This window comes from Martes martes, assembly GCF_963455335.1.
Source record: "Martes martes genome assembly, chromosome: 4".
NCBI classification, from domain to species: domain Eukaryota; kingdom Metazoa; phylum Chordata; class Mammalia; order Carnivora; family Mustelidae; genus Martes; species Martes martes.
The window spans coordinates 97,987,261-97,999,800 of NC_137891.1; positions in this window are offsets into that span (position 1 = coordinate 97,987,261).

Here is a 12,540-nt window from a genome sequence, read left to right on the forward strand (position 1 = left end):
CCTCAGGGCTGCTGTCACCATGACGGGTCCCTGCAGTCAGGGGTCTAAGAAAAGACTTCTTGCCAGGCTCCCATTCTCTGTGGCTTCCATTACTATCTCTTTGAGCCCAAGATTCACAGATCTACGTGCGTGATCCGAGTTCTCATTGAGCTCCACGTATGTGCTTGAAATCCCCTACATGACATTCAGCTTGGGAAGCCAGGAATTCTGCTGCTGAAACCTCCTCCTCTCCTGTATTCACCATCTCAGGGAAAGGTCCCACTCATTGCCCTGTTGCCCAAGTCAGGCTTCCTCTTGGGCTAGCCTCTTTCCCACATCGTGGCATATGACCGTCCACCAAGTCCTAGAAATTGTATCTTTCCCTCACTATTTCTCCAGTCAGGCAACTTCTGTCCAACTCCAGAGCCATACACTAATCCTCATCTCTCACCTGGTTCACTGCATCCCAGGCTCCTGCAAGATCAGCCTGGGTGTTTTCTCACTCAGCCCCAACAAGGAAATCTTTCTAAAAATGATAATTGAATCACGCCGTTCCCCAGCTTACAGTTCCTCCCTGGTTTCCCCCTTAGGTTTTCGATTTGGTTTTGTTTTTGTTAAGTATGCTCTACACCCAGTGCCTAAGAAGTGTTCCCCTTGGGCCAAAGACTTGCAATTTCCACATGGAAGTTATGACTGTCTTGTTAGAGTTCTATCTTCTTTGAGCTCAAGTGGGGATGGATACATGAGAACCCACTGAGACCGTATGACACTGTAGTACAGATGAAATGAGCCTGAGCTCAGAGAGAGCAGAGTGACAGGTCTTGCAACGCCTTTACTCTCTGTGTTGTCTGAAGCAGCTATGAATTCCTCTCCTGACCCCTCCATCCCGCCTTGACTATACATCTGCCTTCCCTCCCATCCATCAGCAAAGGACCGCACTGCCCTAGGACAAGAATCAGGAACTCATAGCTCATTAAGTAGCATACCCTTTGCTTCTCCTCAGAGTGACAAGAGGCTCCTTTTGCAGGCCAATTCACTCCTAAGCCTCAAAGTACAAATATGTCCAAGTGTGGCCATGCTAACTTGGGGTATCCTGTGCCCCACAAGGACAGGTATCCTCAATAAGCCTGGGAATGTCACTGGCAAATGTCACTTTGAGACCCAACTTACAGATGACAAGTCAGTTATAAAGATTTTGAGGCTTAAAAAATACAGTGCAGGTGGGGCGCCTGGGTGGCTAAGTCGGTTAACCATCTGCCTTCAGCTTGGGTCGTGATCCCGGGGTCCTGGGATCGAGTCCTGCATCAGGCTCCCTGCTCAGCCGGGAGTTTGCTTCTACTTCTTCCTCTGCCCCTCCTCTCTCTCATGTGCACACTCTCTCTCTCTCTCTCAAATAAATTGATAAAATCTTTAAAAAAAATACTGTGCAGGTAACTGACACAAAATCATCTGTAGAAGCTGGTCACCCCAGAAGCTATGGCTTTCTGTAAGTTTTCCTTATTCTCCTCTCTGTCAGGGCACACCAACTGTCCTTGGTCTTACGGGGCATAAATTAATCCAACTGTGAACTCCCTGATTTTGTGTATCTTTCCAGCAGGGAAAGTAAGGGAAACTAAATTGGAAAGGTCTAGCTAAAACAAAAAAAGTTGTGTGTGTGTTGTGTATGTATGTGTAAGTATACAGATTTAGCAGCAAAACTCTCTTCATTCAAATAAAGCTTAAAATGGAACAGCCATAACTAATAGAAGAAAGCAGAACTGCTCAGAGAACGCAGGGGTGGGGTTCATCCTATCCCGCCTTTTGTGGCTTCTTGGCTTCTTGGTCCAACCCTATGGATAGAAAAGCCCTGGTCCAGGGGGCCAGGCTCCTGGTTCCCTTGCCAGTGTTGGGGTTTGTTTTTAGTTGTAGGCCCGGGGCTGTGGCCCCTCCAGTCCTGCAGGCCTCACTAGCTTGGAGAACGTCTCATTGCCATGGCTCAGTGGAAATAAGAAGCTAGTTCCACCCCACAGCTCCTCTTCCCCCATTTGGGAGGCTGGGAGTTGTGGCTTCCTGCAGAACAGATAATGGGGAAATGTTTTTCTCAGCTGACAGCAATTGCACTGCCACAAAAACCCTGAGGCTTCCTTACCAGCTTGGAGGCTGTGAACTCGGAGTATGTACCATGTGAGGCTTGGGGCGAGTGCAGGATGTTACCAGCTCTGTGCCCCATGATACACTACACTCTCTCCTAGCCAAGAATAGTAAAATGGGTTCCCCTTTCTGTACATCCAGAATGCAAGCTGGTGCAGCCACTTTAGAAAACAGTGTGGAGATTCCTCAAAAAATTAAAAATAGAGCTACCCTATGACCCTGTGATCGCACTACTGGGTATTTACTCCAAAGATACAGATGTAGTGAAAAGAAGGGCCATATGTACCCCAATGTTCATAGCAGCAATGGCCACAGTCACCAAACTGTGGAAAGAGCTGAGATGCCCTTCAACACATGAATGGATAAAGATGTGGTTCATATATACAATGGAATATTACTCAGCCATCAGAAAGTATGAATACCCAACTTTCGTATCAACATGGATGGGACTGGAGGAGATTATGCTGAGTGAAATAAATCAAGCAGAGAGAGTCAATTATCATATGGTTTCACTTACTTGTGGAATATAAGGAATAACACAGAGGACATTAGGAAAGGAAAGGAAAAGTGAATTGGGGGAAATCAGGGGGAGAGATGAAGCATGAGAGACTGTGGACTCTGAGAAACAAACTGAGGGTTTTAGAGGGGAGAGGGGTGGGGGGATGGGTGAGCCTGGTGGTGGGTATTAAGGAGGGCATGTATTGCATGGAGCACTGTGTGTGGTGCATAAACAATGAATCTTGGAACACTGCATCAAAAACTAATGATGTATCTTATGGTGACTAACTTAGCACAACTATAAAAAGAATAGCGAAATGGTAATCTTGCAGGCAATTCTGGCATACCCCTGGGGAGCTCCTTCTCATCTCTGGGCAAGGAGAACAGCCAGAGATGACAGGTGGTGTGGTAGAGGGGAGAGAGGCCTGGACACAGAAACAGAAGTGCTGGATTCTAGTCTTTGTTCTATAATTACCCAGGGAAAGTCCGCTTAATCCCTAAGGGCTCACTTCCCTGTCTGTGAAAGAAAATAGACCAGGCAATCCACACATTCTCTTTGGGTCTTAAACATTCTGAACATTTATTACTTTAGAATATAAAAAACGAATTTCTAAAATATAGTTATTTAGTTAGCATCTGGTGCAGAAGGTGGAGCCTTCTAGTTCTTATCTAGCATTTGTGTTCTTATTTAGCAGCAGTATGAAAAAAGTACGGCATTTCCGCCCTTACAGGAGAAAAGCTAGGATCAGTGAGTTCAGGTAATTTGCCCAAATCACACTGCTAGAAAGTGGCAGAGCCCAAATGGAAAAAATTGCCCGTGACACCAAAGCCTGCTCACCCATTCAGCTATCCAGCTTCCCCCAGAGCTAATCTGACATTCTAAAACTTGCTCCCCTTGTGGATAATTGAAAGCTCACAATGTTTACTTTCACCAGGAATATCGCAAGGTTCTCTTTCAATACTTTCCAGGTTTATAGAAAAGGAGCAAAAAGAGGACAATCCTCCACAAAGCAAAGCCTGAGAGTGTTTTCAGACACCCAGCGCAGACTCCTATGTGCTGTTTTCCCAACAGGGTTTGGAGTAACTTCCATGAATGGTGCACATAATCTCTTAAGTAAAACAAACAAACAAAAAAACCACCCCAACAACAACCCCCAAAATGCTTCAAGAGAAAGGTTTAGATAAGACTTATTTGTATCCTCAGCATTGGGGAGCATAATCCGAGGAACTAGAGGCAGGCAGCATCTCAGTGTGTATTTCTGATGTCAGCTTTTCCACTCTGAAGTCAACTCAGCATTTTAGAGTTGCATAGAGCAAAAAACAAACGTGCCCACTACACCCTATGTTCTAAGTGGTGAGAGTGCTTGCCAGCGGGAAGGGGAATGAGTGTGGGCAAGAGCCTGGCAGAGGGCCTGGCAGAAGGAAGTGGCATTGGGAGACAAAGCCCCAGCTCCTGGCTGAGCCTGCCCCTAGGGCAGCACGGGAGATGGATGGAGCCCGGCAGATGTTGTTGTGGGTTGTGGATCCTTTGCCTAGCCACATCTTCCCAAAGATTCACTTCTCACTGGGAAGCTCTAGAGTGCGAGGGATTAGAAAATGCTCTGTCTAGACAAAATCTACTTCAGAGAAGGAAACCGAAGCTCCAAAAGCTCCAAATTATTATTATTTTTTTGCTCCAAATTCTTGATGGATAACTGATATCTTGTGACTAGAGCTATTATTATTTTTAAGTTTATTTTTGGAGTGGTTTAAGGTTCTTGGCAAAATGGAGTGAAAAGTACAGGGAACTCATATATATCCCCTGGCTGCTGTGAGAATTAGTAGAAAACCTTGTTTAGAATGGAGTCAGGAGGCCAGCAGGGGGAGCTCTCACACCCTACCACTACTTGTCAATTGCGGCCCCAACAGGAAGAGTTGGATACTTGGGCTTGGATACTTTTTTACTATACAGGCGGGGGGGGGGGGGGGGGGGGGGAAGGGGGGAGGCTCTTCCCTTGCCTGGCACCAGCCCACCCAATGAGAGACTGCCACAACTCAGCCAATGAAAAGTCACAACACTTCTAACTCCCAGTTTAACTCAATGGATTTTTTTTAGGAGAGCCTTCCCGAATTCCCACTCTCCTCTATAAAAAAGCCTTCCTCTCTTTTGTTCTTTGGACTTGCGTATGGTTTGCTGTATCTTACTTGTTGGGGTTTGCAATTCTGGGCTAGTCTCAAACCCATTTTTGTTGGCGAGATAACTGACAGTTTTATATTTAAGGTTAACATCACTTGGTGATCTGAAGCGGGATCCAGGAGACCCCCAACTCTGAGGCTGGTGAGCGAGCAGGTGCCTGTACCCACAGATCCAGCCGAGCTCCCTGCTTTCTTGCCCACCCGTGAGTTCGAGGGTAAGTTTTCTCCTAGATTTCAGCTTCGTTCTCTTTTGTGTTTGAGCTCTTCGGGCCTGTCACAAGCATGCTATGAAGGTGCTCACACGAGTTGTGTCTTTCCAGCATCAGCTTTATTCAGTCATGATACAAGGTTAACATAACTGTAACAGGGTCTTATCAGTCTTGGGGCTTTGCAGGTCTCTTCCGGTTCTGGCGATTATCAACGTTGAGTTCTTCCAGGCTGTCTTGGCTTTGCTGGTTATCAGGTCTGGATGCCGTCAGGAGGTGCTGGTTTTGGTGCTAAGTGGTCTTGGCTGCAACACCCCTGGCTGCTTATGTCACTGCTTAACATGAGTCACTGCTTGACAGGGGTGAATCCATCTTGCTTTCTACATTGCACCTGGTGATTCCGCATGACTAATCTATCAGGGTCATTCAGGAATCAAATATATCTTTAACCAGGTCAGCACATGGTTTTATTCGGCTAACTTGGGTGAAGGCAAATCTAAGTCATCCAATGACTTAGATTTGGTTCCAATCAAACAAAATCAAATCAATCTCAAATCGTATGAAATGTCAACTGGCATCATAAAATGAAAATGACACTGAATAAAACAAGTTAGATTGAATTAAATGAAGGTAAATCACTTTAAAGTAAATCAAATATCAATCAAATCAGATTATAAAGTCAAATCAGAATACTCAAACCCAAAGTCACATTTAATAAGAAGTCAAGTAAAAAAAAAGCTAATCTAAATCTGAATTTAATTACCTTAATTACCGTAAATTAGATAATCAAGAAAGCAGTCAAATCAAATGAAAATCGTATCATTAAGTACAGGTAGGTAGAAGCCCAAAAATACATATGGAATCTTCAACATAGGGTCTTGGTGCATACATAAAAGAATGGCAAGGGTGTGGTTAACTCTAGTAATTTTTGTAATTTTCCCTTCTTAAGCCTGAATTTACATAACATTCTAATAGCATGTTTAATAAGATATGGACTAGGGGTGCCTGGGTGGCTCAGTGGGGTAAGTCTCTGCCTTTGGCTCAGGTCATGATCTCAGGGTCCTGGGATCGAGCCCCACATCAGGCTGCCTCTGCCTACCTCTCTGCCTACTTGTGATCTCTCTCTCTCTGTCAAATAAATAAATAAAAATCTTAAAAAAAGATATAGAATATAAATAATAGCTAAAAACAATACAAGGATTTCTTTAATGGATTCCCAAATGTGAGTAGAGAAATAATTTCATTCCACCTTTAAGTATTTTAAAGGGTTGTAGTCAGACCATAAGCTAGAACAAATCGCATGTTTAGAAGGTTTTGTTAGCAATTCTAGAAACATCTAGGAACATTTCTTAGGTAGATTTTGTGTATCTGTTTACTGCAGCTAGGTTGTTAATGAGTGCCAAGGCCACAGGAGCAGCCCGTGCAGCTGGTTCAGAGTGGGTTAGCTTGTGGGTCAAGGTTCCATGGGCTGCTTTGAGCCCTTCTAAGCTTTCACCTAAAAGTTTTTCAATAATGTCAGTTTTTACCCAAGGCAGTTCTGTTATTTAAGTATGATAGGATGTTGGAAAATCTTTACACGAATATTCTAAGATAAAAGTACCCATCTTGGTAACATTATGAAGTACCACATAAATAGCATAAAATATATTGATGTACTCACTGTCCATGGTAATGGACATCCTTCATCCTAGTGTGATTAAAACACATGACCTCTGAGAAGTTCTTTGCATAAATCATCCAGTTAAAATGTCCCATGTCTAAGAATAAATTTTCCATGAATGTTCTTGTTGAAGGATAAAGATTAGCATTGATTTCTAATTCACGGCAGGCACAATGTCATTAGACCATTGAAATATCATCTCTTTGGGTAGCAAATATCCATCAATCCATAAGAGTGTGTGGGTTGCTAAAAGAGCTATGTTGCCACATACTTGTCATATGTGTATGTGTCATATGCCAGTAGACTTTGACCCTTCCTAAGTCTGAACAATGAAAGTTTACATTGTCCTGTATTGTCAATACCCAATGGTTGGGGGGTGTCTCACTGCAAGAGAGACTGTCCAGTCCAAAGAATGCATTTTGCCTGTTACAATGTTTCTGATATCATTCTGTACTCTCAGTAGGTTATTGAGTTTGTAGCGGCAATTTTTATTGAGTTATTGAGTTTGTAGCAGCAATTTTTAAATTGTTCCCTTATGTAGAAATTTCTTTTTTTTTAAGATTTTATTTATTTATTTGACACAGAGAGAGAGAGAGCACAACCAGGGGGAGCAGCAGGCAGAGGGAGAAGGAGAAGCAGGCTCTCCGCAGAGCAAGGAGCCAGATGCAGAGCTCAATCCCAGCACCCTGGGATCATGACCTGAGCTGAAGGCACACGCTTAACCTACTGAGCCACCCAGGCATCCCCCTTATGTAGAAATTTCTAAGATTGAGAAAATTCTGTTGGAAAGCTTGGACCTTATGGTCCATGTCACAGTTAAAGTCCAGTTGGTAGGCACAGTAACCATGCACAGTTGAGACTATAGGATGTAGTTCTCTGCATGCTGGGGAGATTTTGGAACCCAAATTGCCTACTGCATTAAGTAGGGGGTTCATATTTTTTTAGTGTAAATGAAATGTAAATAACTCCTGTTAATGGCCTGGATTTCCATTTCTTGAATTCCAGAAATCATTTAGAGATGATGCCTCATCCTACCAGGATTGTAGGGGTGCTCTAAATTTAATCTTGTCAATGGGTAGTACATCGGGCAATTCCTGGGTGGCTGTTCCCAGCTCTGTTGCATAAATCTTACATTCAGGTTCTATGTGAAGCAAATTGAATTGTTCCTTTTGGAAGGTGATTTGAACTCTCTGTGGCATAGGTTTGTATCCAATTCTCATAGGTTAAAGTAATACAGGTTCGAACATACTTGGTTTGAGAATTTTTGGTATTGAGTTGGTAATGCCCTGTGTCCATTATGGTTTCCAATGGAGGGTTCTCATACAATGTGTAGTAGTCCCATATCCCCTCTCAAAAACACATGGGCCTGAACTATTGGGTGATACATCCCATTGGTTGAAGGTAATTACTTTAGCTGCATAAATTGGTATTGATGAATCAGTTCTGGTTATATTCTCATAGATAGGGTGCTGTGTCAACCATGTGAGTTCTACCCATTGTGCATCTGATGGCTGGATCCATGAAAAGACATATTTTTGCATACCTGGATCAATCTGTGTCACTAGGTCTGCATTAAAATCAATTCCTAATGTTTCCCACCATGCTCATGGTCTTCTTTGTATAACTGAGGTTTTGTTCACCAAAGGATAGTAAAAATATATTGAATCTAATTGTTCTAATGTACATGTCAGTATGATCCCTTCCTTTGTTATGGTATATGGGTTGGCTTTAGATTTGGATATTAAGTAACATTGTAGTGTTGGCAATTGAGTTTCTTATGCTAGATAGGTGTGAAAGGACCTAAGGTGGTGAGACTCAGGTGCAAGGCTATGAAAACATTATCTAGAGAATGATCACAGGAAGAGACTGTATTACCCCATTTACCTCTCATGTGCTGAAACTCATTTGGGTATGATTGTATAGGTGTCATAGACTGTTTTGGGCACCGTTTGGCCTTAACTACAGGGTGATCAGATTTCCAACAATTAGTTATATCAACTGGTAGTTTGTAAGTTGTGATGTTAGCTTGCAGTGGGGGCCTCATAACAGGTAATCCCTAAAACCATAAACATTATCTCTAGAAATATTCCACTGTGTAATATTGCATTCAATTTTTGATAAGCCTGGATCATATCCAAAAGTGTTATCCCTGGAAGAGATATCAATTCCATGACGGTGTGAAACAATAATGATATATTCCGTGAGGATGTCTTCAAGGATTGAGGTGTTGTGTGGCATGCGCGTGTAACCTTTGTGTCATCATTCCATTGTATACTGTATCCTGGGCTATTGAAGTACAACTTAAATTCAGCTATCTCATTAAGCAGAAGTTGTCTGGTCATGGTATTGTTCAAGAGTTTTGATTCTGTTCCATTATGATTTTTTATATGAAAAGTTTCAAAGACTGACTTTGAGGTTATCTTCCCTGCTCTACGGCAATTTATCCTTCCAGGTAATGTCCATGTCCTGTAAACCAATGTTTTAAAGGGTGAATTGTTCCAAATGGTTAGTTTAGGTGCTGTTTTTCTGAATATTCTGCATAAGAGTGTCCCATCATGTGTGCTGCTATAAGGTTCAGTTGAAAGCGTTCACGAATAGGTTTTAAAAAGCACTGGTCTTGTAGCATTGTCCCTGTGTAAATGTGTAGTAAAATTACCTTTAAAACCCCTTAGGCAGGCCAGAGTCCAATTATGGCATGATGGTTTCATCTAATAATGTGTGTTTTTTGGTTCATGTAAATCAGGTCTGGCTTGATGTGTGAAGTTGTTATCTGGTTGTGTAAGCAGCGTTGGTCCTATTTTTAATTTCGAATCTAAGTCTGTAGGTGCAAATGTTCCATTTCCTCTTCTCTAAAATTCTTCAGATGTTAAGTAGGTTGATGAAATCTTGGGGTACCAAGTGCCATGTGTGGTGTTGTTGCATTGTGTATCTTTTTTTTTAAGATTTTATTTATTTATTTGTGTTTTTTTAATTTTTTATTTCTTTTCAGCGCAACAGTATTCATTGTTTTTTCACCACACCCAGTGCTCGATGCAATCCGTGCCCTCCCTAATTCCCCCAACCTCCCACCCCCCGCCCCTTCAAAACCCTCAGGTTGCTTTTCAGAGTCCATAGTCTCTCATGGTTCACCTCCCCTTCCAATTTCCCTCAACTCCCTTCTCTTCTCCATCTCCCCATGTCCTCCATGTTATTTGTTATGCTCCACAAATAAGTGAAACCATATGATAATTGACTCTCTCTGCTTGACTTATTTCACTCAGCATAATCTCTTCCAGTCCCGTCCACGTTGATACAAAAGTTGGGTATTCATCCTTTCTGATGGAGGCATAATACTCCATAGTGTATATGGACCACATCTTCCTTATCCATTCATCCGTTGAAGGGCATCTTGGTTCTTTCCACAGTTTGGCGAATGTCTATACTGCCTAGAGCCATCTATACTTTTAATGCCATTCTGGTCAAAATTCCACCGGTATTTTTCAAAGAGCTGGAGCAAATAATCCTAAAATTTGTATGGAATCAGAAGAGACCCTGAATCGCTAAGGAAATGTTGAAAAACAAAAATAAAACTGGCAGCATCACATTACCTGATTTCAAGCTTTACTACAAAGCTGTGATCACCAAGACAGCATGGTACTGGCATAAAAATAGACACACAGACCAGTGGAACAGAGTAGAGAGCCCAAATATGGATCCTCAACTCTATGGTCAAATAATCTTCGACAAAACAGGAAAAAATATCCAGTGGAAAAAAGACAGTCTCTTCAATAAATGGTGCTGGGAAAACTGGATAGCTATATGTAGAAGAATGAAACTCGACCGTTCTCTTACACCGTACACAAAGATAAACTCGAAATGGATAAAAGACCTCAACGTGAGACAGGAATCCATCAGAATCATAGAGGAGAACATAGGCAGTAACCTCTTTGATATCAGCCACAGCAACTTCTTTCAAGATATGTCTCCAAAGGCAAAGGAAACAAAAGCGAAAATGAACTTTTGGGACTTCATCAAGATCAAAAGCTTCTGCACAGCAAAGGAAACAGTCAACCCACGGAATGGGAGAAGATATTTGCAAATGACAGTACAGACAAAAGGTTGATATCCAAGATCTATAAAGAACTTCTCAAACTCAACACACACAAAACAGACAATCATATTAAAAAATGGGCAGAAGATATGAACAGACACTTCTCCAATGAAGACATACAAATGGCTATCAGACACATGAAAAAATGTTCATCATCACTAGCCATCAGGGAGATTCAAATTAAAACCACATTGAGATACCACCTTACAACAGTTAGAATGGCCAAGATTAGCAAGACAGGAAACAACGTGTGTTGGAGAGGATGTGGAGAAAGGGGAACCCTCTTACACTGTTTGTGGGAATGCAAGTTGGTGCAGCCACTTTGGAGAACAGCGTGGAGATTCCTCAAGAAATTAAAAATAGAGCTTCCCTATGACCCTGCAATTGCACTACTGGGTATTTACCCCAAAGATACAGATGTAGTGAAAAGAAGGGCCATCTGTACCCCAATGTTTATTTATTTATTTGACAGAGAAAGACACAGCAAGGGAGGGAACACAAGCGGGGGGTGGGGGTGGGAGAAGGAGAAGCAGGCTCCCCGCCAAGCAGGGATCCCAATGCAGGTCTCTATCCCAGGACCCTTGGTTCATGACCTGAGCCGAAGGCAGACACTTAACGACTGAGCCACCCCGGCACCCTGCATTGTTAAAACAAAAATTGAAAAAAAAATGGTAAGTCTGGAAAACGTGTTAAATAATAGTCATAATATGTAATGTTGTGGGTATGTTGTTACAATCCTTTGGGTATCTGGTTGGCAATGGAACCTTGTCTAGGGGTGGGATAAAGTATGGAAAATGATATAATTGGGGCTTAGTACTGATAGTACTTTCAGGATATTCATATTTTGTCATATTCATTAATACTAGTAGTAATATTTGTATTCATCATATATATCTTATTGTTCTAAACCTGGTTGGTCCCCAAATTCTAAACCTGGTTGGTCCCCAAATTCATACTTCGTGTTGACAAGGGATTTGTGCAGATATATTATAACGTTAATGCATGTGATATCTTGGACATCCTTCAGTGTGAATGGCTCTGTGTTGGGTACATATGTTTGTGTGGTGAGATTATGCAGGATGGTACTAATTAATGTTCTTATTTTTAAAATTTTTTCTGATTTCTGAAAATTTTCTTTTCTTTTCAAGGATAGATTATATATTCTCAAAATTGTTTTTTAGAAGAGGGTATGTCCATCCCTTTTTGTTTCCAGTAAGAATTTTCTTTTTTTAAGCTTTATTTGAATTCCCATTAGTAACATAGTATAATATTAGCTTCAGGTGTACAATGTAGTTACTCAACACTTATATACAATACCCAGTGCTCATCACAAGTGCACCCCTTAATCCCTATCACCTATTTAACCCAGCCTCCCACCCACCTCCCCTCTTGTAGCCATCGGTTTGTTATGAATTTATTTCTTGGTTTTCTCCCTTCCTCTTTTTTTTTCCTTTGCTCATTTGTTTTGTTCTTAAATTCCACATATGAGGGAAAGCATATGGTATTTGTCTTTCTCTGACTGGCTTATTTTGCTTAGCATAATATTCTTTGGCTTCATCCATGTACTTGCAAAAAGCAAGGTTTCATTCTTTTTTATGACTGAGTAGTATTCCAGTGTGTGTGTGTGTGTGTATAGTGGTGTGTGTATATAATATGTAATATATAAAATATAATGTATAAATTATATATTATATATGGTATATATAATATATAACATATAAATTATATAATACATATATAAGCTATATATATATGTATGTGTGTGTATATATATAATATACATTATATACACACACCACACC